The sequence below is a fragment of the Pleurodeles waltl genome, chromosome 4_1 (genome assembly GCF_031143425.1).
Source record: "Pleurodeles waltl isolate 20211129_DDA chromosome 4_1, aPleWal1.hap1.20221129, whole genome shotgun sequence".
Classification (NCBI taxonomy): Eukaryota; Metazoa; Chordata; class Amphibia; order Caudata; family Salamandridae; genus Pleurodeles; species Pleurodeles waltl.
This window is the reverse complement of record NC_090442.1, coordinates 785,065,417-785,091,461: the sequence shown is the minus strand read 5'-3', so window position 1 is coordinate 785,091,461 and position 26,045 is coordinate 785,065,417. Positions and strand designations below refer to the sequence as shown.

Here is a 26,045-nt window from a genome sequence, read left to right as displayed (position 1 = left end):
GACGGGCGCAGACGGGCTTGCCTCTGGCGCGCCTCTGGCGCAGCGGCCGCCATATGAGGTAGGAGGGGGGGGAGGGGTCAGCTGGGGGCGAATGGGAGCTGGGGGGCGGGGGCGTGCAGGAGGTCGCGGCGGGAAAGCGCGAGGGAGGGGGGGACAGGTAGAGTGAGAAGAGCTGGGGGAGGGGGGATTAAGGGTGGAGGGGGGAGAGTGTTAGGAGGTTTAGGAGATTAGGGAGAAAGATAGGTGTAGGGTTGTGAAGATAGGGGAGGGGGGTTGTAGAGGTGGGTGAGGGTGAGAGGTAGAGTGAGGGGATAGGAAGATAGGTAATAGAGGGGGTGGCGGGAGGGGGGGAGAGATAGAGAAATAGGTAGAGAGAAAAGGTAGATAGAGAAATCGATAGATAGGGAAAAAGATAGAGAGATAGGAAGATAGGAGGAGGTGGAGAGTGAGGGAGTTGGATAGTGGGATAGAGAGATGGAGAGATAGGTAGATAGGAGGAGTGAGGGAGGTAGAAAGTGAATGGGTTAGATAGGGGAGATAGATGGGGGATGCGAGTGGGGGAGGGGGATAAGGCAGGAGCAGGAGGGCAGGCGCGGGGAGAAGAGGACGGAGGAGGCAGAAGAGCCGAAGGCAGAAGACAAGAAGACAAGAAGAACAGAAGAAAAGAAGAACAGAAGAAAAGAAGAACAGAAGACCGGAAGGACTGAAGACCGGAAGAGCAGAAGACCGGAAGAACAGAAGAAACACAGAAGAACACAGAAGAACAGAGAGGAATACAGAAGAACACCGAGGAAGACAGAAGAACAGAGAAGAATACAGAAGAACACAGAGGAAGACAGAAGAACACAGAGGAAGAAAGGAGAACACAGAGGAAGACTGAAGAACACAGAGGAAGACAGAAGAACACAGAGGAAGACAGAAGAACACAGAGGAAGACAGAAGAACACCGAGGAAGACAGAAGAACACAGAGGAAGACAGAAGAACACAGAGGAAGACAGAAGAAGACAGAGGAACACAGAAGAACACGGAGGAAGATACAAAAAACGAAGAAACAGAGTGCAGAAGACCACAGCAGAAGATGAGGAAGAAGAGAAGAGGAGAGAAGACGGGGAGAAGAGAAGTACAGAAGAAGAATACAGACGAGGAGAGAGGAGGAAGAACAGAGAAGAAGAAAAGAGGAAAAGAAGCAGGAGAGAGGGTGAGTAGCGCGGGGCAGAACGAGGGGCTGGGAGGTGGGGGGTACTTACTGTGAGGTGGGTCTCAGGAACTCAGGAACCTGGAGGAGCTGCAGCGGCAGGGGGAGCGACCTACCCTTGGGTCAAGGGTCGCTACCACTGTCGCGCAGCGGCCGCCATATGAGGTAGGGGGGGGGGAGGGGTCAGCTGGGGGCGAATGGGAGCTGGGGGGCGGGGGCGTGCAGGAGGTCGCGGGGGAAAGCGCGAGAGAGGTGGGGGGGACAGGTAGAGTGAGAAGAGCTGGGGGAGGGGGGTTTAAGGGTGGAGGGGGGAGAGTGTTAGGAGGTTTAGGAGATTAGGGAGAAAGATAGGTGTAGGGTTGTGAAGATAGGGGAGGGGGGGTTGTAGAGGTGGGTGAGAGGTAGAGTGAGGGGATAGGAAGATAGGTAATAGAGGGGGTGGCGGGAGGGGGGGAGAGATAGAGAAATAGGTAGAGAGAAAAGGTAGATAGAGAAATCGATAGATAGGGAAAAAGATAGAGAGATAGGAAGATAGGAGGAGGTGGAGAGTGAGGGAGTTGGATAGTGGGATAGAGAGATGGAGAGATAGGTAGATAGGAGGAGTGAGGGAGGTAGAAAGTGAACGGGTTAGATAGGGGAGATAGATGGGGGATGCGAGTGGGGGAGGGGGATGAGGCAGGAGCAGGAGGGCAGGCGCGGGGAGAAGAGGACGGAGGAGGCAGAAGAGCCGAAGGCAGAAGACAAGAAGACAAGAAGAACAGAAGAAAAGAAGAACAGAAGACCGGAAGGACTGAAGACCGGAAGAGCAGAAGACCGGAAGAACAGAAGAAACACAGAAGAACACAGAAGAACAGAGAGGAATACAGAAGAACACCGAGGAAGACAGAAGAACAGAGAAGAATACAGAAGAACACAGAGGAAGACAGAAGAACACAGAGGAAGAAAGGAGAACACCGAGGAAGACAGAAGAACACAGAGGAAGACAGAAGAACACCGAGGAAGACAGAAGAACACAGAGGAAGACAGAAGAAGACAGAGGAAGACAGAAGAAGACAGAGGAACACAGAAGAACACAGAAGAACACGGAGGAAGATACAAAAAACGAAGAAACAGAGTGCAGAAGACCACAGCAGAAGATGAGGAAGAAGAGAAGAGGAGAGAAGACGGGGAGAAGAGAAGTACAGAAGAAGAATACAGACGAGAAGAGAGGAGGAAGAACAGAGAAGAAGAAAAGAGGAAAAGAGGCAGGAGCAGGAGAGAGGGTGAGTAGCGCGGGGCAGAACGAGGGGCTGGGAGGTGGGGGGTACTTACTGTGAGGTGGGTCTCAGGAACTCAGGAACCTGGAGGAGCTGCAGCGGCAGGGGGAGCGACCTACCCTTGGGTCAAGGGTCGCTACCACTGTCGCGCAGCGGCCGCCATATGAGGTAGGAGGGGGGGGGAGGGGTCAGCTGGGGGCGAATGGGAGCTGGGGGGCGGGGGCGTGCAGGAGGTCGCGGCGGGAAAGCGCGAGGGAGGGGGGGGACAGGTAGAGTGAGAAGAGCTGGGGGAGGGGGGTTTAAGGGTGGAGGGGGGAGAGTGTTAGGAGGTTTAGGAGATTAGGGAGAAAGATAGGTGTAGGGTTGTGAAGATAGGGGAGGGGGGGTTGTAGAGGTGGGTGAGGGTGAGAGGTAGAGTGAGGGGATAGGAAGATAGGTAATAGAGGGGGTGGCGGGAGGGGGGGAGAGATAGAGAAATAGGTAGAGAGAAAAGGTAGATAGAGAAATCGATAGATAGGGAAAAAGATAGAGAGATAGGAAGATAGGAGGAGGTGGAGAGTGAGGGAGTTGGATAGTGGGATAGAGAGATGGAGAGGTAGGTAGATAGGAGGAGTGAGGGAGGTAGAAAGTGAACGGGTTAGATAGGGGAGATAGATGGGGGATGCGAGTGGGGGAGGGGGATGAGGCAGGAGCAGGAGGGCAGGCGCGGGGAGAAGAGGACAGAGGAGGCAGAAGAGCCGAAGGCAGAAGACAAGAAGACAAGAAGAACAGAAGAACAGAAGAAAAGAAGAACAGAAGACCGGAAGGACTGAAGACCGGAAGAGCAGAAGTCCGGAAGAACAGAAGAAACACAGAAGAACACAGAAGAACAGAGAGGAATACAGAAGAACACCGAGGAAGACAGAAGAACAGAGAAGAATACAGAAGAACACAGAGGAAGACAGAAGAACACAGAGGAAGAAAGGAGAACACTGAGGAAGACAGAAGAACACAGAGGAAGACAGAAGAACACCGAGGAAGACAGAAGAACACCGAGGAAGACAGAAGAACACCGAGGAAGACAGAAGAAGACAGAGGAACACAGAAGAACACAGAAGAACACGGAGGAAGATACAAAAAACGAAGAAACAGAGTGCAGAAGACCACAGCAGAAGATGAGGAAGAAGAGAAGAGGAGAGAAGACGGGGAGAAGAGAAGTACAGAAGAAGAATACAGACGAGGAGAGAGGAGGAAGAACAGAGAAGAAGAAAAGAGGAAAAGAAGCAGGAGCAGGAGAGAGGGTGAGTAGCGCGGGGCAGAACGAGGGGCTGGGAGGTGGGGGGTACTTACTGTGAGGTGGGTCTCAGGAACTCAGGAACCTGGAGGAGCTGCAGCGGCAGGGGGAGCGACCTACCCTTGGGTCAAGGGTCGCTACCACTGTCGCGCAGCGGCCGCCATATGAGGTAGGAGGGGGGGGAGGGGTCAGCTGGGGGCGAATGGGAGCTGGGGGGCGGGGGCGTGCAGGAGGTCGCGGCGGGAAAGCGCGAGGGGGGGGACAGGTAGAGTGAGAAGAGCTGGGGGAGGGGGGTTTAAGGGTGGAGGGGGGAGAGTGTTAGGAGGTTTAGGAGATTAGGGAGAAAGATAGGTGTAGGGTTGTGAAGATAGGGGAGGGGGGGTTGTAGAGGTGGGTGAGGGTGAGAGGTAGAGTGAGGGGATAGGAAGATAGGTAATAGAGGGGGTGGCGGGAGGGGGAGAGATAGAGAAATAGGTAGAGAGAAAAGGTAGATAGAGAAATCGATAGATAGGGAAAAAGATAGAGAGATAGGAAGATAGGAGGAGGTGGAGAGTGAGGGAGTTGGATAGTGGGATAGAGAGATGGAGAGATAGGTAGATAGGAGGAGTGAGGGAGGTAGAAAGTGAACGGGTTAGATAGGGGAGATAGATGGGGGATGCGAGTGGGGGAGGGGGATGAGGCAGGAGCAGGAGGGCAGGCGCGGGGAGAAGAGGACGGAGGAGGCAGAAGAGCCGAAGGCAGAAGACAAGAAGACAAGAAGAACAGAAGAACAGAAGAAAAGAAGAACAGAAGAAAAGAAGAACAGAAGACCGGAAGGACTGAAGACCGGAAGAGCAGAAGACCGGAAGAACAGAAGAAACACAGAAGAACACAGAAGAACAGAGAGGAATACAGAAGAACACCGAGGAAGACAGAAGAACAGAGAAGAATACAGAAGAACACAGAGGAAGACAGAAGAACACAGAGGAAGAAAGGAGAACACCGAGGAAGACAGAAGAACACAGAGGAAGACAGAAGAACACCGAGGAAGACAGAAGAACACCGAGGAAGACAGAAGAACACAGAGGAAGACAGAAGAAGACAGAGGAACACAGAAGAACACAGAAGAACACGGAGGAAGATACAAAAAACGAAGAGACAGAGTGCAGAAGACCACAGCAGAAGATGAGGAAGAAGAGAAGAGGAGAGAAGACGGGGAGAAGAGAAGTACAGAAGAAGAATACAGACGAGGAGAGAGGAGGAAGAACAGAGAAGAAGAAAAGAGGAAAAGAAGCAGGAGCAGGAGAGAGGGTGAGTAGCGCGGGGCAGAACGAGGGGCTGGGAGGTGGGGGGTACTTACTGTGAGGTGGGTCTCAGGAACTCAGGAACCTGGAGGAGCTGCAGCGGCAGGGGGAGCGACCTACCCTTGGGTCAAGGGTCGCTACCACTGTCGCGCAGCAGCCGCCATATGAGGTAGGGGGGGGAGAGGGGTCAGCTGGGGGCGAATGGGAGCTGGGGGGCGGGGGCGTGCAGGAGTTCGCGGCGGGAAAGCGCGAGGGAGGGGGGGACAGGTAGAGTGAGAAGAGCTGGGGGAGGGGGGTTTAAGGGTGGAGGGGGGAGAGTGTTAGGAGGTTTAGGAGATTAGGGAGAAAGATAGGTGTAGGGTTGTGAAGATAGGGGAGGGGGGGTTGTAGAGGTGGGTGAGGGTGAGAGGTAGAGTGAGGGGATAGGAAGATAGGTAATAGAGGGGGTGGCGGGAGGGGGGGAGAGATAGAGAAATAGGTAGAGAGAAAAGGTAGATAGAGAAATCGATAGATAGGGAAAAAGATAGAGAGATAGGAAGATAGGAGGAGGTGGAGAGTGAGGGAGTTGGATAGTGGGATAGAGAGATGGAGAGATAGGTAGATAGGAGGAGTGAGGGAGGTAGAAAGTGAACGGGTTAGATAGGGGAGATAGATGGGGGATGCGAGTGGGGGAGGGGGATGAGGCAGGAGCAGGAGGGCAGGCGCGGGGAGAAGAGGACGGAGGAGGCAGAAGAGCCGAAGGCAGAAGACAAGAAGACAAGAAGAACAGAAGAACAGAAGAAAAGAAGAACAGAAGAAAAGAAGAACAGAAGACCGGAAGGACTGAAGACCGGAAGAGCAGAAGACCGGAAGAACAGAAGAAACACAGAAGAACACAGAAGAACAGAGAGGAATACAGAAGAACACCGAGGAAGACAGAAGAACAGAGAAGAATACAGAAGAACACAGAGGAAGACAGAAGAACACAGAGGAAGAAAGGAGAACACCGAGGAAGACAGAAGAACACAGAGGAAGACAGAAGAACACCGAGGAAGACAGAAGAACACAGAGGAAGACAGAAGAAGACAGAGGAAGACAGAAGAAGACAGAGGAACACAGAAGAACACAGAAGAACACGGAGGAAGATACAAAAAACGAAGAAACAGAGTGCAGAAGACCACAGCAGAAGATGAGGAAGAAGAGAAGAGGAGAGAAGACGGGGAGAAGAGAAGTACAGAAGAAGAATACAGACGAGAAGAGAGGAGGAAGAACAGAGAAGAAGAAAAGAGGAAAAGAAGCAGGAGAGAGGGTGAGTAGCGCGGGGCAGAACGAGGGGCTGGGAGGTGGGGGGTACTTACTGTGAGGTGGGTCTCAGGAACTCAGGAACCTGGAGGAGCTGCAGCGGCAGGGGGAGCGACCTACCCTTGGGTCAAGGGTCGGTACCACTGTCGCGCAGCGGCCGCCATATGAGGTAGGAGGGGGGGGGGAGGGGTCAGCTGGGGGCGAATGGGAGCTGGGGGGCGGGGGCGTGCAGGAGGTCGCGGCGGGAAAGCGCGAGGGAGGGGGGGACAGGTAGAGTGAGAAGAGCTGGGGGAGGGGGGTTTAAGGGTGGAGGGGGGAGAGTGTTAGGAGGTTTAGGAGATTAGGGAGAAAGATAGGTGTAGGGTTGTGAAGATAGGGGAGGGGGGGTTGTAGAGGTGGGTGAGGGTGAGAGGTAGAGTGAGGGGATAGGAAGATAGGTAATAGAGGGGGTGGCGGGAGGGGGGGAGAGATAGAGAAATAGGTAGAGAGAAAAGGTAGATAGAGAAATCGATAGATAGGGAAAAAGATAGAGAGATAGGAAGATAGGAGGAGGTGGAGAGTGAGGGAGTTGGATAGTGGGATAGAGAGATGGAGAGATAGGTAGATAGGAGGAGTGAGGGAGGTAGAAAGTGAACGGGTTAGATAGGGGAGATAGATGGGGGATGCGAGTGGGGGAGGGGGATGAGGCAGGAGCAGGAGGGCAGGCGCGGGGAGAAGAGGACAGAGGAGGCAGAAGAGCCGAAGGCAGAAGACAAGAAGACAAGAAGAACAGAAGAACAGAAGAAAAGAAGAACAGAAGACCGGAAGGACTGAAGACTGGAAGAGCAGAAGACCGGAAGAACAGAAGAAACACAGAAGAACACAGAAGAACAGAGAGGAATACAGAAGAACACCGAGGAAGACAGAAGAACAGAGAAGAATACAGAAGAACACAGAGGAAGACAGAAGAACACAGAGGAAGAAAGGAGAACACTGAGGAAGACAGAAGAACACAGAGGAAGACAGAAGAACACCGAGGAAGACAGAAGAACACAGAGGAAGACAGAAGAAGACAGAGGAACACAGAAGAACACAGAAGAACACGGAGGAAGATACAAAAAACGAAGAAACAGAGTGCAGAAGACCACAGCAGAAGATGAGGAAGAAGAGAAGAGGAGAGAAGACGGGGAGAAGAGAAGTACAGAAGAAGAATACAGACGAGGAGAGAGGAGGAAGAACAGAGAAGAAGAAAAGAGGAAAAGAAGCAGGAGCAGGAGAGAGGGTGAGTAGCGCGGGGCAGAACGAGGGGCTGGGAGGTGGGGGGTACTTACTGTGAGGTGGGTCTCAGGAACTCAGGAACCTGGAGGAGCTGCAGCGGCAGGGGGAGCGACCTACCCTTGGGTCAAGGGTCGCTACCACTGTCGCGCAGCGGCCGCCATATGAGGTAGGAGGGGGGGGAGGGGTCAGCTGGGGGCGAATGGGAGCTGGGGGGCGGGGGCGTGCAGGAGGTCGCGGCGGGAAAGCGCGAGGGGGGGGACAGGTAGAGTGACAAGAGCTGGGGGAGGGGGGTTTAAGGGTGGAGGGGGGAGAGTGTTAGGAGGTTTAGGAGATTAGGGAGAAAGATAGGTGTAGGGTTGTGAAGATAGGGGAGGGGGGGTTGTAGAGGTGGGTGAGGGTGAGAGGTAGAGTGAGGGGATAGGAAGATAGGTAATAGAGGGGGTGGCGGGAGGGGGAGAGATAGAGAAATAGGTAGAGAGAAAAGGTAGATAGAGAAATCGATAGATAGGGAAAAAGATAGAGAGATAGGAAGATAGGAGGAGGTGGAGAGTGAGGGAGTTGGATAGTGGGATAGAGAGATGGAGAGATAGGTAGATAGGAGGAGTGAGGGAGGTAGAAAGTGAACGGGTTAGATAGGGGAGATAGATGGGGGATGCGAGTGGGGGAGGGGGATGAGGCAGGAGGGCAGGCGCGGGGAGAAGAGGACGGAGGAGGCAGAAGAGCCGAAGGCAGAAGACAAGAAGACAAGAAGAACAGAAGAAAAGAAGAACAGAAGAAAAGAAGAACAGAAGACCGGAAGGACTGAAGACCGGAAGAGCAGAAGACCGGAAGAGCAGAAGACCGGAAGAACAGAAGAAACACAGAAGAACACAGAAGAACAGAGAGGAATACAGAAGAACACCGAGGAAGACAGAAGAACAGAGAAGAATACAGAAGAACACAGAGGAAGACAGAAGAACACAGAGGAAGAAAGGAGAACACCGAGGAAGACAGAAGAACACCGAGGAAGACAGAAGAACACCGAGGAAGACAGAAGAACACAGAAGAACACAGAAGAACACGGAGGAAGATACAAAAAACGAAGAGACAGAGTGCAGAAGACCACAGCAGAAGATGAGGAAGAAGAGAAGAGGAGAGAAGACGGGGAGAAGAGAAGTACAGAAGAAGAATACAGACGAGGAGAGAGGAGGAAGAACAGAGAAGAAGAAAAGAGGAAAAGAAGCAGGAGCAGGAGAGAGGGTGAGTAGCGCGGGGCAGAACGAGGGGCTGGGAGGTGGGGGGTACTTACTGTGAGGTGGGTCTCAGGAACTCAGGAACCTGGAGGAGCTGCAGCGGCAGGGGGAGCGACCTACCCTTGGGTCAAGGGTCGCTACCACTGTCGCGCAGCAGCCGCCATATGAGGTAGGGGGGGGAGAGGGGTCAGCTGGGGGCGAATGGGAGCTGGGGGGCGGGGGCGTGCAGGAGTTCGCGGCGGGAAAGCGCGAGGGAGGGGGGGACAGGTAGAGTGAGAAGAGCTGGGGGAGGGGGGTTTAAGGGTGGAGGGGGGAGAGTGTTAGGAGGTTTAGGAGATTAGGGAGAAAGATAGGTGTAGGGTTGTGAAGATAGGGGAGGGGGGGTTGTAGAGGTGGGTGAGGGTGAGAGGTAGAGTGAGGGGATAGGAAGATAGGTAATAGAGGGGGTGGCGGGAGGGGGGGAGAGATAGAGAAATAGGTAGAGAGAAAAGGTAGATAGAGAAATCGATAGATAGGGAAAAAGATAGAGAGATAGGAAGATAGGAGGAGGTGGAGAGTGAGGGAGTTGGATAGTGGGATAGAGAGATGGAGAGATAGGTAGATAGGAGGAGTGAGGGAGGTAGAAAGTGAACGGGTTAGATAGGGGAGATAGATGGGGGATGCGAGTGGGGGAGGGGGATGAGGCAGGAGCAGGAGGGCAGGCGCGGGGAGAAGAGGACGGAGGAGGCAGAAGAGCCGAAGGCAGAAGACAAGAAGACAAGAAGAACAGAAGAACAGAAGAAAAGAAGAACAGAAGAAAAGAAGAACAGAAGACCGGAAGGACTGAAGACCGGAAGAGCAGAAGACCGGAAGAACAGAAGAAACACAGAAGAACACAGAAGAACAGAGAGGAATACAGAAGAACACCGAGGAAGACAGAAGAACAGAGAAGAATACAGAAGAACACAGAGGAAGACAGAAGAACACAGAGGAAGAAAGGAGAACACCGAGGAAGACAGAAGAACACAGAGGAAGACAGAAGAACACCGAGGAAGACAGAAGAACACAGAGGAAGACAGAAGAAGACAGAGGAAGACAGAAGAAGACAGAGGAACACAGAAGAACACAGAAGAACACGGAGGAAGATACAAAAAACGAAGAAACAGAGTGCAGAAGACCACAGCAGAAGATGAGGAAGAAGAGAAGAGGAGAGAAGACGGGGAGAAGAGAAGTACAGAAGAAGAATACAGACGAGAAGAGAGGAGGAAGAACAGAGAAGAAGAAAAGAGGAAAAGAAGCAGGAGAGAGGGTGAGTAGCGCGGGGCAGAACGAGGGGCTGGGAGGTGGGGGGTACTTACTGTGAGGTGGGTCTCAGGAACTCAGGAACCTGGAGGAGCTGCAGCGGCAGGGGGAGCGACCTACCCTTGGGTCAAGGGTCGGTACCACTGTCGCGCAGCGGCCGCCATATGAGGTAGGAGGGGGGGGGGAGGGGTCAGCTGGGGGCGAATGGGAGCTGGTGGGCGGGGGCGTGCAGGAGGTCGCGGCGGGAAAGCGCGAGGGAGGGGGGGGACAGGTAGAGTGAGAAGAGCTGGGGAAGGGGGGTTTAAGGGTGGAGGGGGGAGAGTGTTAGGAGGTTTAGGAGATTAGGGAGAAAGATAGGTGTAGGGTTGTGAAGATAGGGGAGGGGGGGTTGTAGAGTTGGGTGAGGGTGAGAGGTAGAGTGAGGGGATAGGAAGATAGGTAATAGAGGGGGTGGCGGGAGGGGGGGAGAGATAGAGAAATAGGTAGAGAGAAAAGGTAGATAGAGAAATCGATAGATAGGGAAAAAGATAGAGAGATAGGAAGATAGGAGGAGGTGGAGAGTGAGGGAGTTGGATAGTGGGATAGAGAGATGGAGAGATAGGTAGATAGGAGGAGTGAGGGAGGTAGAAAGTGAACGGGTTAGATAGGGGAGATAGATGGGGGATGCGAGTGGGGGAGGGGGATGAGGCAGGAGCAGGAGGGCAGGCGCGGGGAGAAGAGGACGGAGGAGGCAGAAGAGCCGAAGGCAGAAGACAAGAAGACAAGAAGAACAGAAGAACAGAAGAACAGAAGAAAAGAAGAACAGAAGAAAAGAAGAACAGAAGACCGGAAGGACTGAAGACCGGAAGAGCAGAAGACCGGAAGAACAGAAGAAACACAGAAGAACACAGAAGAACAGAGAGGAATACAGAAGAACACCGAGGAAGACAGAAGAACAGAGAAGTATACAGAAGAACACAGAGGAAGACAGAAGAACACAGAGGAAGAAACGAGAACACCGAGGAAGACAGAAGAACACAGAGGAAGACAGAAGAAGACAGAGGAACACAGAAGAACACAGAAGAACACGGAGGAAGATACAAAAAACGAAGAAACAGAGTGCAGAAGACCACAGCAGAAGATGAGGAAGAAGAGAAGAGGAGAGAAGACGGGGAGAAGAGAAGTACAGAAGAAGAATACAGACGAGGAGAGAGGAGGAAGAACAGAGAAGAAGAAAAGAGGAAAAGAAGCAGGAGCAGGAGAGAGGATGAGTAGCGCGGGGCAGAACGAGGGGCTGGGAGGTGGGGGGTACTTACTGGTCATAGAGTCAGGCGCCTTGGCTGGGGAGCCAGCTGCAGCAACATATCGATTGGGGGCAGATGGTCAATGGAGGAATTACAACTAGATATAAATTGCCTGGAACTTCATGTCAGATCCTTGGCAACACAATCTCTTACCAGGGACAGGGTTTCCCTGCTGTATTATTTTATGGACATCTGAGTGGTTCAATATATCAACCGCCTGGGAGGAACAAGGTCAAGGATGCTTTCGGACTTGGCAAAGGATTTCTGGCATTACTGCCTACAGAAACAAATCTCGGTCACAGCGGAATAACTGCCAGGTATTCAGAACACAATGGCAGACTGGAACTTCATAGACAGCAGCAATTGGATCACACAGTCTTTCTAGCCCTGATGGGCAGATGGGGTCCGGGCAATCTAGACCTTTTCGCTTCTTGATTGAACTGTCAATAGCTTGATATGTGAGCTGGAGACCGGATCCAGAGGCAGTAGCGGTGGATGCTTTCCTGCAGGACTGGTCGATGGCATTTCCATCTTTTCTGATGATTCCCAGGGTGACGGCTCAGGTCAGGCGGCAAAAAGCATCACTAGTAATAGTAACACCGATTTGGAAATCGCAAGCTTAGTTTCCGACGCTGATGGAACTCTCCTGGGATCTCCTGATAGAACTGCTCTTGTTCCCTTCGATCCTACGGAACCACCATGGTTGCTCACATCCGATGGTCCTTCAAGGTCACTTGTCCATTATGGCATGGAGGATTTCCAGAGACGATGGACAAACAATCATCTTTCAGCAGAAGCTGCAAACTTTATCCAACAAGCATGGGATTTGGGAACCACCAAGAGATATCAATCAGCTTAGAAAAGATGGCATAGTTGGTTGGTATATGGAGAAACACCTTGATCCCTTGGGGGCAGAAATTACTGATATAATATTTTTTGGGGGCAGAACCAGCCCAATCAGGTCTAGCATATGGTCAGGTCAGCTATATCTTCAGGTCATAACACCATTGATAGTAAACCCATTGGGGAACATCCATGGATTTCCAAGCTTGTGAGAGGTATTCGCCTCTCTCAACCTCCTTAACCCAGATATACATTTCTCTGGGACGTTAATGTGGTTTTGAGGGTTTTATTGGGTTGGAGAGAAAATCTATATTTTTCTAGGAAAAAACTTTTAGCCAAATTAGCCATCTTCCTTTGTCTCATATCATGCAAAAGGGTCTCAGATATCCGAGCTTTGGATATTTCAGCCAGTGTTTTCACCTCAGAAGGGGTCACATTTACTATATCCAGAAGAACCAAGAATAATACAAGGTCAGTATCCTACCCTGCTTTTTCTTATCAACCTAAAGTTATGTGTGGTTAGAGGCATTAAAGCATATGAGGATATGACAGCTGAGATCAGACCACCAGGGAAGAGACAGCTTCTCATTGCTATGCAGAAAACCTTTAAGGCAGTTTTTTCTCCCTTCTTTGCCAGGTGGGTACAATGGATCATGGCAGAAGCCGGAGTGGATATAGGTTGGTTTGGTGCTCATTCTACGAGGGAGCCATGACATATAAAGTAGTTCAAGTGGGAGGCAGACTTGATGACATTATGAACGCAGCAGACTGGTCATTTGACTCAACTTTTTAAAAGTTTTATTTTAAACCAATCTCTGAGGCCGCATCTCTGGTGGTAAATTAGCTTTTGAACATGCATAATCCTCGCCTCCGGTCCTGACATAGAATGAAAAATGTCCTAGCTAACTAAATGAAAAGTTTCAATTCTAAAAAGGACAAGGAGGTGCTAGCGCACCCGGTCCTTAATAAGTAAACTTATAAGAGGAAGCGTATAGGTCGATGAACCTTTTGATTTGCATGGAGTATCCTGGCTACGGTGTAACCAATGTTTATCACAAATCAATACACAAACCAATAACCATAAGAAAAACATTAATCAGTATTTAGTAACATCAACATTCATGAATAACCACAACTCAATATATGTTTTAACAATTTTATTTCCCTATTAGTTACAATACTAAGGCATGAGGGTAATTCAAACTTTATTCCAATCAACTCAAGATTAATTCATTAGTGACACCAATAACATAATCTAATCAGAACTTGAGAAACATGCATTCTAATGTTTCAACGTAAGCCAATAACGATGAATATGTTAACATGAGTAGCAGAGTTCAGCAAATCAGTCCGTCAATCATTTGTCACCGTATATGTCAACGTCTTAGAATAGGAATCTACCTAATCCAGATTAGCATTAGCATGCGGAACTTCATGTGAAAAAAGTTTAGAACATGAATTTGGAAAAACATATAGCTTAGGAGAAAAACTATTTAGACAGCACAGTTGGTACCTAGAAAGAAAGGCACAAGGTATTTAGTCACATTGTCATAGCTACCTATCCACGGTATGGATCAGCAACAAAGTCAGTCTTCGTCTTCAGGTCATCAATCGATCAGCATCACATCAGGGTCTCAAAAGCGTGAGCTCAGTGACAGAATCTCGAATCTCTTCCCCCACAATATTGCATCAATTTCGGAATAAGGTCTCTCTCTGGACATCTGCACCTAACATCTCTGAACTCTCCCCTTCTGTCATGTCATTATATCAAAGTAGCTCAGCCTATCCCCCAATTCCTAATTGGTCAATTAATCCCCAGTTATGACTCTGTTCAATTGTATATTTACTCCAAGTCTATGAATTTTAATATTGTACAGTTCTCAGATTGCTAGTTGGTTCACCTTGCGAAGTTCTCATCATCTGGCTCGTCAGGTATAAAAAATGTTGCATCTTCTTCTAAAGTCAGTGTCTCCATTGTTCGAGTCTTGGGAAAGGACATCCCATCTGCTTTACCCCAATTTGGATACAAACTTTTATTCTGTCATCTCCTGTTCATCGGTTCACGCATAGGATTTTTGCTGAGCACATTTTTATTAAACAATAAGCGCTTCATGGTCAGTCCAGTACATTAGCTTCTCTACATTGCGTTAATAATTCAGCTTCTGCGTGAAGCCTGCAACTTTGGCTAAGTTAACTCTACAATATAATACAAAACATATGTTATATATCTCAATATGACATACTACTACAGTATTCAATACGTTTTTCTATATTTCATACGTTATTCATTTTATTAGTACATTTCTGAATCTTGGTGATCGCTCTCTGAAGGCACATTTTCAAACGTGTACATTATTTTTATTTATTTATACCTTTTTTTTTTATTCAACATACATAAACATTCATTAATAATTTTAATTATCATATCTGCTTTAGCAGAGGTGTGTATTATTCCACTCAGGGACATCAAAAAATTGTCTCCTGACCCTCCCTCTATAACTCTGTTCTCAGCAAGTACATATTTTTTTATGGATTCTGTTATACATTTTATCTGAATGAATAATGTGATATATGCATGGGTATGACAATATTATTTTTTTCCTTATGATTGTGTGACGAGTAATTTTTCATTGGCATAGGTAACCAGCAAAGGTTAGAATTGGATAATCATTAAAGGTTAACTTCCTCCAGTGAAGAAGAGGAACAGGAAGGGACCTAACGCACTTGTATACAACGGACTGTGTTATGATCTTACTGTGGTTATTATGGACACTAACTCCCAAGGCTTCCTGGTATATGTAGCTGTTATGTTGATATGTTTTTCTTTATACACGTTCTTTGAAAATTCTGTTTTAATAAAGTGAGGAAAAAAATGCATAATCCTCGCCTTATTGTCTATAATGTAATTGAAACTTTCCTTTTATCTAGGAAATTCTTCATTCACCCCCTCGCCTTAGTGGGCTGGGCTTGTTTCGGATTTATTTCTTTGGCCGTTCGTGCTTATTTTTCAGGCTTTGCCAAGAGTGAAGGCTTTATGGGTCACGTGTGAGCGTAACGTCAATTATTATGCGACTTCATCCTAGCAGATGTGAGGGAGTAGCTACTAAGTGTGTTTTCGTGAACTGCGTGATCTTTCTCCAGAGGAAAAAACCAAAATAGCGATTCTGAAGGGATAGGAAATAGGTGAGATTTATTCAGTACACCGTAGGTGCACAAGATGAAAATCCACCAACCCTTATTTACAACGAAAGGTTTTATATATATATATTTAAAGAAAATATTATACTGCTAAAGACTTTTTCTGCTGCATAGGATATGTGTTCCAGTAAAGAGTATTCCATAGAGTGTTTCATTTTAAGGGACATGCTGGAAATGCGGCTGAGGGAGTGTGTAGAATCGGAGGTTTTATTTGCCAGCTACTTCTCCAAGGTGGCAGGAGTTTTGGGTGGGGAGAGTGGTGTCGGAGTGTGTAGGACACAAATTTAAAAGGACCTGCTGGGAATATTTGTGTTGCTTGAATATAGAGTGGATAATCTGGCAGCGATATCTCGGCCATGCTGTTGTGTGGTGCGTCGGTCTGTCGCATCTGCTGCTTTGTTCTTATAATGTAAGCGGAGGGGTGGGAGGTACATGTGTGTCTGTGTTACCGCTCAGCCTTTATGAGTGATGATGCGTGAATGGGATATTCAGTGTGGAATGTCGACTCAGTCATTCGGAGACTGGGCGGAGAAGTCGATGGCTGAGGGGCTTATTGGACAGTTTATATATTGTATACGTATTCCCCTTGGAGCCTACATAGAACTGTGAAATAAAGAAGTACGTGGTTAGGCGAGCCCTGCCTCTTTACTGTAAAGATACATAAACTGCAACACTGGTAGCGAGTTCGAAAACTACCTTGTGAGCACAGAAGAGATGGCAGTTCAGCTAATGAGAAAGAAAAGTGAAATTGAACACTCTGGACACCCCACCCCTGTTTTTTATTTTTTTTACTCATCAGAGGGCCTCAGATTACGTACATGACTTCGGAAGTGTTTTTGCACTTGGTATTCAGTTGACGCGTAAAACGCTCTGTAGCAGCAAGGAATAAAGTCAAAATCTGGAGAGAAGGTTCTAAGAAAAACACCGTTTGGTGACGTTCTTTCTTGGTGGAAATGCTGCAGGGCATAGTGGCATTGCTTAGCGGTTGTCAAGACTTGCATCAGTGACTGCATTTGAAGGTGCCACGAGCTGTCAATTATCTGCCTGACTATGTATGTACATCTGAACACGAAAGTTGTCCATTAATTTGCTGCCTTAGCGTAACATGCATTACAGTTCAGGACAGTGCAAATCTCTGAGTGAGGAGCTATAACCCACTTGTAGACCTTCTTCGAAGTTCAGCTGTTAAGTGAAGTCAAGGTCTTGTGGAAGAATATTTGCGCAAGCGCCGGGAGCTTAATTTTTTAAAAAGAAAGATGTTATTACTTTTAGTTGTGTACAGAAACTTGCAAATTCAGACCTTGAATGTCGTATGTTTTCAGTGGCATGTTGGGAGATCAGTTACACTGATGTTTATTGCCGTGAGGCTGAAAGGATACTGGTTCTATACAGTTTTCTAACTTCATTTGCTTTGAAACAGTGTCATCACTGTAAAAACTGCCTCCGTTATGGAGGCTGACTCCAGTCTCATAATTTACAAGAACGCCCGTGTGCACAGCCTAATGCTTCCCTTGGTTTATATCCAGTAGGGTATGAAGGAGCGCATTGTTTACATAGAAGTTATTGCGCAACAATTAATAAAGGCGTTTTGCATGAAGCGACGTCTTACTTTTTATGCTGGAATTCATCAAATGCTTAATAAGATTATTATCATCACCAGGGGAGCACTTCATCACTGCATGCATTTCCGGTTCACCCTGGAGGCCGAGCTTGATTTTTATTTTTCTGTTTATTGCATTTTTGTGTTTTGTACGTTTAGTATACAAGTAATACATATTACAATTAATACAATACAAGTAATTCAATACACGTGTATATATATTACAATTAAATGTAAGACATATGGCACATAACGTATCTATGAGTTAACATCAGATTGTACTGGTGCAACAGGTAAAAGACTCAATAAACGATATACATGAAACAAATAACAAAAGCTGTAACCAAACTGGGAATACCAGCGCCGCGGCATAACAGGTAGGCTGACCAGGCATCTCCGATTTGCCGGGACAGTCGTGGAATTTCATCAGCTGGCCTGGCAGATTTTGGGAAATTTAGCTCATGTTCCGATTTTTAGAGAGGACCTACTGAAAATGGTGGGAGGTTCCAAAGCAGGGATAGTGAGCAGCTATTATAAAAAAAGCAATTTAATTAACGCGCATATTACTGTCTTTAAAAATTACATTTTATTTATGTTCTTAGTGCCCCATTTCTAAGTGTGCTGTCATTTTGTGCGCAAGGATGAAGTAAAATTGTAATCTTCTATTTTTGTGAAATATCCCAGTTTTTGGTTTTGAAATTCTGGTCACCCTAAGGAAAGGGAAAAAGGTAGGATCCTTACAGAGAGACAGTGTCAGTGAACGAAGAGGAAAAACAGGAAATTATCTGTTGTATCAGGTAGGAACCTACTTAGAGGAGAGCAACAGTCATTCCTGGCAATAGCTTGATAGTCGGGGAGTTCACTGGAAATGAGGCCTCCCCTGGTGGCTCGTCGGCAGGTGTCAGAGCAGTTAGGAAGTCGGCTATGATGGCGTCCCAGCTAACTGCTAATGAGTATTTTCGCAGTCCCCACGTGTCTTTTCTGTGTAAGGCAGCACTTTCAGCTTGGGCCCAGGCTTGTACGAGAGCGCTTAAGCAGTGAGAATAGGAGGTGCTGGTGACTTCTACCTGCTGGTGATCAACCTCTTGGCTAGGAGAAGTCCCAGGTCTATGAATGGAGCGATAGCTCTGTATTTCTTGTCCCTATGATAAAGACCTAACAGGCAGACCTCCCGAGTGTGTGGTACAGATTGTTCCGTGCAGGTTGCGAAGCATGTGGTGACACCCAGCCAGTACTTGTGAAGGGAGGGACATTCCCAGCGCATGTGTATCAGTCCAGCGTCAGGGAGGAAGCAGCGGGGGCAAGTGGCATCGGTACAGTGGCAATAAAGATTTATCTTGTCGGGAGTGGAGTAAACCCTGTGGAGTATGTAGTACTGTATTCGATGGAAGCGTGCATTGCATGGGACAAGTGCAGGTTATTCCACATAAGCTTTCCCCTCCTTAAATGTGCAGGGGCTGGCCAGGTCTGTTTCCCAGCAGCGACGTAGAGGAGTCAGTGGTAGTGCAGTGTGCGTGCGCAGTGAGTCAGCGAACCACCGTGTCAAGTGGTAGTCTGTTCCCGTGACCTAGAGATATGAGACAGTGAGGTGCATTGGACGTTTCTGCTGCATACCCCCATGGGCGTAGGAAGTGTGGGGGACGCGGGGATATGTCCCCCCAGATTTTGGAGTGGGGGGGACACGGGGGACAAGGGTGGGGGGGACGAGGGGACAGAAGAATTTTCCCTTCTGTTCTGTAATTCGCAGGGCCATTAGCGCCTCGTGAAGCGCTACCTATACTGGCCCTGCACTTGACCTGTGACCTGCCTCCTGGACACTTGCCCTCTGCCCTTTTGTTGTGCTGCAGCACACAAGGGATTCCTTCTCACCTTGCCGCCACAGCTGCCTGCAGTCTGTACTTCTGAGAACAAAGGGAGACGAGAGGCCCTTTGTTGATTGCTGTCTGCACCCCGTCCCTCCTGAGCCCTACCCTTCCCTTCCCTTGAAAATCGAACCCTGAAGACAGCAGCAAGATTTGAGAAGGTAAAGAGGTTTTGTTAATGAAATAAAGTATTGCCAAGTAACTCCCTTTCTTTTTAAATCCAGTGCTGTGTTGCAGAGTATCTCCCTTTCTCAAAACAGTGTTGTTGAGTTACTGTGAGATATAAGCCGGGCAGGCTTTAGCACGCTGGTGGCACCCTGTGCAGCAATGTTTGTTAGGGCACCCGTTTCTGTCACCTCTCTCTCACTCTCTTCTCTCCTCTGTCTCCAGCTTGCCTGCCCCAGAGCTAATTATTGTCCCCTAAGTTGACATCCTGCCTCCCCAACATTTCGGTCCCCTGTCTCTCCCTCAGCCTTCCTGGTATTTGTGAAAGCCCGCTCTAAAGGCCAAGGGCTGCCTGTAAATCTCATTTCCTGCCAATGGCCTGTGGATGGAAGCCAGCACTGGGGCAGCTCACAGGCTTTGCAGGACTTCACAGGCTGTGGTGGTACAGAGCCTGGCACTGCTGGATAGACGTCAGATAGACTAGCACACAGCACGGGTCCCAGGAAGAACCAGATGGCCTGAGAGATGGACAGGGCTAGGTAAGGCAGCAGGGCCGGCTCTAGGGCGATGCAACCGGTGCCGCTGCACCGGGTGCTGACTTAGGATGGGGGTGCTGTGATTGCAAGTATATTCTGACTTTAAAAGCACCTGCTGGGTGTTCCTTGCCATCAACAGTTTTCAGGCAACAATAAAAATCTCAAGATAATTCCGGTGATTAATGGTCTTCCTGAAGAGAGATTGAAGTTTTGTCTAGTCGGAGTTTTGACTCATCATAACGTACAGGGTTACTATGCCTGCTACAAAGAACGTCTACATGCAGATCACAAAGTCTATATAATGTGAATAGGTCAGTGGGTTACTGCTTTTGTCAGATGAAGGAAAGTACCCTCTTTTTGGCATGGTTACCCCACTTTTGACTGTGTTCACTGGGATCCTGCTAACCAGGACCCAAGTGCTCTCTCCCATTAAATTTGGTTGTTTGGACCACACACACCCCACATTTGGCGTACTGGTGCCCCTTATAAGTCCCTAGTATATGGTACCCAGGGCATTGGGGGATCAGGGGTTCCCCATGGGCTGCAGCATGTATTATGCCACCCATAGGAGCCCATGTAAACCATGTCTGGAGGCCTGCCATTGCAGCCTGCGTGAAAAGGTGCATGCACCCTTTCACTTCAGGTCACTGCACCAGGTCACTCTAAGTCACCTCTATGGCAGGCCCTCCTAGCCAGAGGGCAGGGTGCAAGTACCTGTGTGTGAGGGCAAAACTGGAGGAGCGGAGGTGCCCCCACGAACTCCAGCTACATTTTCCTGGGCCTCGTGAGTGCGGGGACGCCATTTTACGAGTGTACTGGACATAGGTCACTCCCTCTGTCCAGCTACATAATGGCAACTCAGAACCTGGGCATGTTTGGTAACAAACATGTCAGAATCATACCCCAATCCTATTGTCAGTATTGTTTGTATGATTCCATGCACTTTGGGGGCTCCTTAGAGAATCCCCAGCATTGCTCCTATCAGCTTTCTAGGGTTTTCCGGGCAGCCCATGCTGCTGCCACCCCTCAGACAGATTTCTGCCCTCCTTCTGCTGCTTGAGCAGCTCATGCCCAGGAAGGCAGAACAAAGGATTTCCATTGGAAGAGGGAGGCAACACCCTCTCCATTTGGAAATGGGTGTTACAAGGGTTGGGAGGGGTACCCTCGCGAAGCTAATGGTATGCTCTGAAGGGCCCTCCTTGCATAAACCAGTCTGTACCAGTTCAGGGACCTCAGCCCCTACTCTGGTGCGAAACTGGACAATGGAAATGGGTGTAACCACTCCCCTGTCCATCACCACCCCAGGGGTGGTGCCTGGAGCTCCTCCAGGTGGCCACTTGATTCTGCCATCTTGAATCCAAGGTGGGCAGAGGCCTCTGAGCATCTGAGTGGCCAGGTCAGGCAGGTGACGTCACAGCCCCCTCCTAGGTGGTCACCCTGCTAGGTGACCAATCCCCCTTTCTGGGCTATTTAGGGTTTGCCTCTTGGGTGGGTCCTCAGATTCAATGTGCAAGATTCCAGCAGGACTCCTCTGCAACGTTTACTTTGACTTCTGGCCACTGGAACTGCAACTGGACTTCACAGGAACCTACAATCTGCAGCTCCAGCAGCGACTTCACCCTGCAGCATTGTTTCTCCGGCTCCTTCCAGCAACTGCAACATCAGCCCGGCTGTGCTTCCTCTGAGGGCAGCAAGTCTTCAGTCTTTATGAGAAGAAAGAAGGAAAATTCCTTGGAGTGAAGGAGTCACTTACCTGCATCTGCAGGCACCAACTGCAACAACGACTGGCTGCGTGGATCTCCTCTGCTCCTGAGCTGCGTGGATCCTGCATCAGGGGGTGATAGTCTGGAGTGGTCTCCCTGGTCCTCTCTACCAGCTGTCCAACTTTGGAGTAGGTAGGTCCTTGCCTTCCCATGCAGGACAGTACCCCCATGCACCGCGTCTCTTGCAGCTACCAAGGCCTGTTGTTATCTCCTCCAAGGGATCTTCAGGCTCCATGTAGCCCCAGTCCCCAGCACTCTTCTCTGTGAAGCACAGCCCTCAACGTGCTTCGCCTGCGACATGGGACCTCTCTTCAGGTGTGCTGCGTGGGCCTCTCTGCAGCTCCTGGGTTCCTTGCATGTAGGTCTTCTGTGGGGGCTGCCTCTCCTTCTCCAGACTCTCTGCCTTGCTGAGGGTCACCTGGGACTCCCCTCCATGGGTTAAGTCCCCCTGGACCTTGCTGGTCCCCGGCAGCTCCACTTTTGTCCTACTGCGACATTTGCCTTTGCCAAGGCTTGCTGGTTGGTTTTCCACACCACAGACTGACTGCAATTCTTCATCCCGCATGGGACGTCGACTGCATCACCTAGGAACGCTTCATCTGCTCCAGTGCTGCACTGCTGACCGTCTTCATCTCCCGGCCGAGCAACTCCTGCTTCCACAGATGGGTGGGTAGTGGCTCCTGCCACGACCGGACACTCCTACGTAAACTGGACTTGGTCCCCTTCTTTTCCAAGTCTTCCTCTTCCAGGATCCACCTCTAGCTTCTTGCAGTCTTGCCTGCGTTTTGCAATATCCTTCTCTGAAGTCCTTTTGGTGGATTGGGGAAAAAACAGTAACTTACCTCTTTTCTCCTGGTCACTGGAGGGCACTCTGGTACTTACCTTTGGGGTTTCCTAGTTCCTGCAGCTCCCCTCTACAGATTCCACTTCCTTGCGTGGGGACCCAGCTTTCGCATTCCACTTTTTTAGTATATGGTCTGGTCCCCCCTAGGCCTTCAGTATTGCCTATTGCTTTTCACTATTTTCTATTGCTTTTTATGCCAACTTCTGATTGCTGCTGTACATATGATAGTGTGCTACTTACATCCTATTGGGAGTATTGCCTATCTAGTGTTTTCGTGTTTGTGTTACTGTAATAAGGAACCTTTATTTTCATAACACGTGTTTCTTTCATGTGTGTAAGTGCTGTGTGACTACAGTGGTATTGCATGAGCTTTGCATGTCTCCTAGGTAAGTCTTGGCTGCTCATCCGCAGCTACCTCTAGAGAGCCCTGGCTTCTAGACACTGCCTACACCTCACTAATAAGGGGGTACCTAGACCTGGTATAAGGTGATAATACCATAGGTACTCACCACATACCAGGCCAGCTTCCTACATCAGAGAGCTCCTTTTTTGTCCCCTGCAATTTATAAATTAAAACTGAATATAGAACAGTGAGCAATGAACTTATCAAAGAGCTGCATGCAAACATCAAGGTATAGATTAGAGCGTTATGATTTCCCCCCACTTTTTCATTAACTTAATGTTGCAAAACAAGTTAATTTGAGCGCAAATCAATTCTTATTATTAAAGAAAGCCCCCAACCATGGTGTTATGTTTTAAATTCTGAGTTTGCGCTTCTCCAGATAAACCACTCTTAAACTATACCTGCTACCAGTATGGATGACCTATGACACCTACACCTTGTCGTCCTCTGTCTTATGTAACATTTCATATACACTGATTTACACATATATGATGATTGTCTCTGCGTAATATCTGTGTGATGTAAAGTGCTTTGACACCCTAGACTGGTGTGAGGGCTGAATGATGGAACAACACATGCGTATATCATGCATGCCTTAACATCGCGGTCTCAACAACGACCGTGTCTTTACTACTCATGCCTTTACAACGAATTTCGCTGTAAAAGAATGTTTGGAAAAGAAACATGCATGGTAAATTCTCCCCGCCCTGCCCCCTTACACCTGATACCATACTCCACCCTGCCCAATCAGTTAAAACTGCCCCTGCCCTGAGCCCTAACCCCCCCCGCCCTGAGCCCTAAAAGTAACCCTGCCCTGTCCTAAAAACTACCCGCCCCCACTCTGAACCCTAAAACCTACCCTGAACTGCGCTAAAAACTACCTTGATGCCCCTGCCCCAAGGAACCCTAAAACCTACCCCACCATGTCCTAAAAACTACCCCGACCCTACCCTGTCCTAAAAATGAACCCGACCTCCCACCCTAAACCCGGCCACAGCCCTACTTACCTCTCTCTCCTCTGCTTCTTCCTGTTCCACCCGGACAGCTAGACCGCTCTCTATGCTGTAACCACGCATATGCGTGGTAAAGACATGTGTGGTAAAGGCATCCATGCTAGCCCCATATTTGTGGTAATGGCAGCATGGTCAATGCATTGCATTGCATTGATTGCGTTGTAAGGGAAATTTCCCAGTATGAGTGGTGGTATAAAACTAATGAAATGCATCTGAGAGAGAGTGGTGATGGATAGTAGTGAGGAAATCCGTGGCAGAGGTGGTCACTGGGGGGTGCCAACAGCACTAAGGCCGGCCCTGTCAGACAGTACAGCAGTTCACAGGAAGGGGGCAGCACAGAGACTGCCACTTGACAGTCAGACAAGGACCTAGCAGCAATCATAGGCCTTACTGGCCTTCACAGGCAGGCGGGGGGGCCAGAGACTGACACAGCCTGACTAGAAAGAAAGCTCCCAACAGGCAGCACAGTGCATGGCAGGCAGCATAGGAATCGGCAGGAAGCACTGCGCCCAGCAGGCAGTACAGGCCTCTTAGGACTTTACACAGGCGAACTGCAGCACAGAGCTTGTCGCTGCCTAATAGGCAGCCAAGGGCCCAGCAGACAGGGAATTGACGGTCTCACAGGACTCGACTGGAAGCGACCGCCTCCCCACCCATCACCCCCCCACGGCAACCCTTCTGGGTGCAAGCTTTGTGCAGGAGGCCCACCTCAAGGTTGTCCCTGTCCCCCCCAGAAATTTTGTGACTCCTACGCCCCTGCATACCCCGCTAGAATGCAACTTGTGTCCTAACATGCAATTGTGCAGTTGAAAATGACCAGATGGGAGTCCCTCGTCTGCCACTAGGTCCTCGAATGGTATAAGGGAACCATTGTAGTACAGATCCCCCACTGTGTGGATGCCTGCCTCATACCAGACAGTAAGTTCCCCAACAGAGGTGGACCGTTCTCCTCCCGAGGTACCCAGTAGTGGAAGGGCTGGGGCATATGGCTTGATAGCGTGGAGGATGAGAGCTTGTGTGTCTGAATAGTACAGGTGGGATACCTATGGTGTGTGAGCTCCCTGAGACAAGCTTGAACTGTTGATGAATGTTTCGGCGCCCGATCAACAGATCCACTTGTTGCATAGTAGGAGGCATTTTGCTCCATTAGAAATAAAGTTTCCGTCACTGTATGGGTGTCCTTTGCAGGAGTTTAATGTAAGAAGGTCATTGGCTTCTAAGTTACTATTTGATGTTTCTTACAAGTCTGTCACTTCTCATGCTTGAAGTCAATACATTTGTTTCTGTGCTCACTCCTGCTTACAAAGGATCTGTTATGCCTTTCTGACTTGTTTGCATGATTATTCTTTTTCTAGCCTGCTGGAAACTGTCAGTAGTGGTTTTGGGCAAGTCATCCCATGCCAGTGTTTACAGAAACAACATATGTCGTTGTTAGACTGTACTGTAATGCGTGCTTCCTAACTGAAATTCTCATTGTGCTCATTTTACACTCCTGTTTTGTTTCAGATTGTGCATTTCCCAGCTGAGGAATGACATGAAATTCATTGTGCTATACTTGGTAAAAGTTAGAGATGTGTGAATTGTAATAGCCTTTGTATAGATACTTGTTCTGCTTCTGTATACCTATTGACACGTATTTTGGGCACATCTTTACATTTCCGCTGATATGGTCCATATGCTTGTTAAAATAATTAATACACTCGATTTTGTTGATAGGACGAGCCAAGTACCAAATTCTGCAGACAGGTGTTCCTAAAGAAAACTGAGAACCTGATATTCTTGTTCTCGTGGTTGTAGAGGAATGAGTACCCATATTGTGCGAGTAAGAGGGGAATGAGAGTACCTGATTCAACATGTGTTTATAGGAGAATGCAAGTACCCACTTTTGTGGATGAGCTAGTAGCGGAATGGGAGCATCTAATATTGTTAAGCTTTTGAGAGGGGAATCAGAATACCTATTTTGTGCATGTGAGAGGGGAAAAAAGAGTACCAAATCTTTGCTGATGCATTAGTAGGGGAGCAACAGTACCCAATATTGTTATTAATGGAGTTGTAGGGGAATGAAAGTAGCCAATATTCCTCATGTGTTAGTAGGGGAACCAGAGTACCCAATATTGTTATGCACATGCCCTGGGAATTGGAGTACCTTTGATTATTCTTAGTGAGGGGAATGAGAGTACCATCCATGCAGTACAATTGGATGCATTGATTATAATTATAGGGATTTGTGGTTGGTTGCCCTTCAGGATTCATGATCAAGTGTTATACATTACATATGTTAGTGACTGTGTGCTCAGCGAGTGTTTTAATCCCTTCGCTGCCAGGCCTTTTCCCCACTGAGGTGCCAGGCCTCTTTTTTGGCTATTTGGGGCAGTTCGTGCTTATGCCATCATAACTTTTTGTCCACATAAGCCACCCACACCAAATTTGCATCCTTTTTTCCCCAACATCCTTGGGATTCTAGAGGTACCCAGAG

General features: G+C 48.8%; 1 protein-coding gene across 3 annotated transcripts in view; it reads left to right on the top strand.

Annotated features, from left to right (window-relative positions):
• The first annotated feature begins 15,255 nt into the window (after nt 1-15,255).
• The window catches only part of LOC138288172 (zinc finger protein 208-like), a 74,679-nt gene continuing 63,889 nt past the window's right edge, over nt 15,256-26,045 (top strand). For 2 of the 3 annotated variants that reach the window (XM_069229490.1, XM_069229491.1), the window contains exon 1: nt 15,256-15,368. The gene's annotated coding sequence lies outside the window, so the exon portion shown is untranslated. Of the gene's footprint in view, nt 15,369-15,694; nt 15,793-26,045 lie in introns of those variants that run through there. The other variant, XM_069229492.1, reaches the window with a different exon arrangement.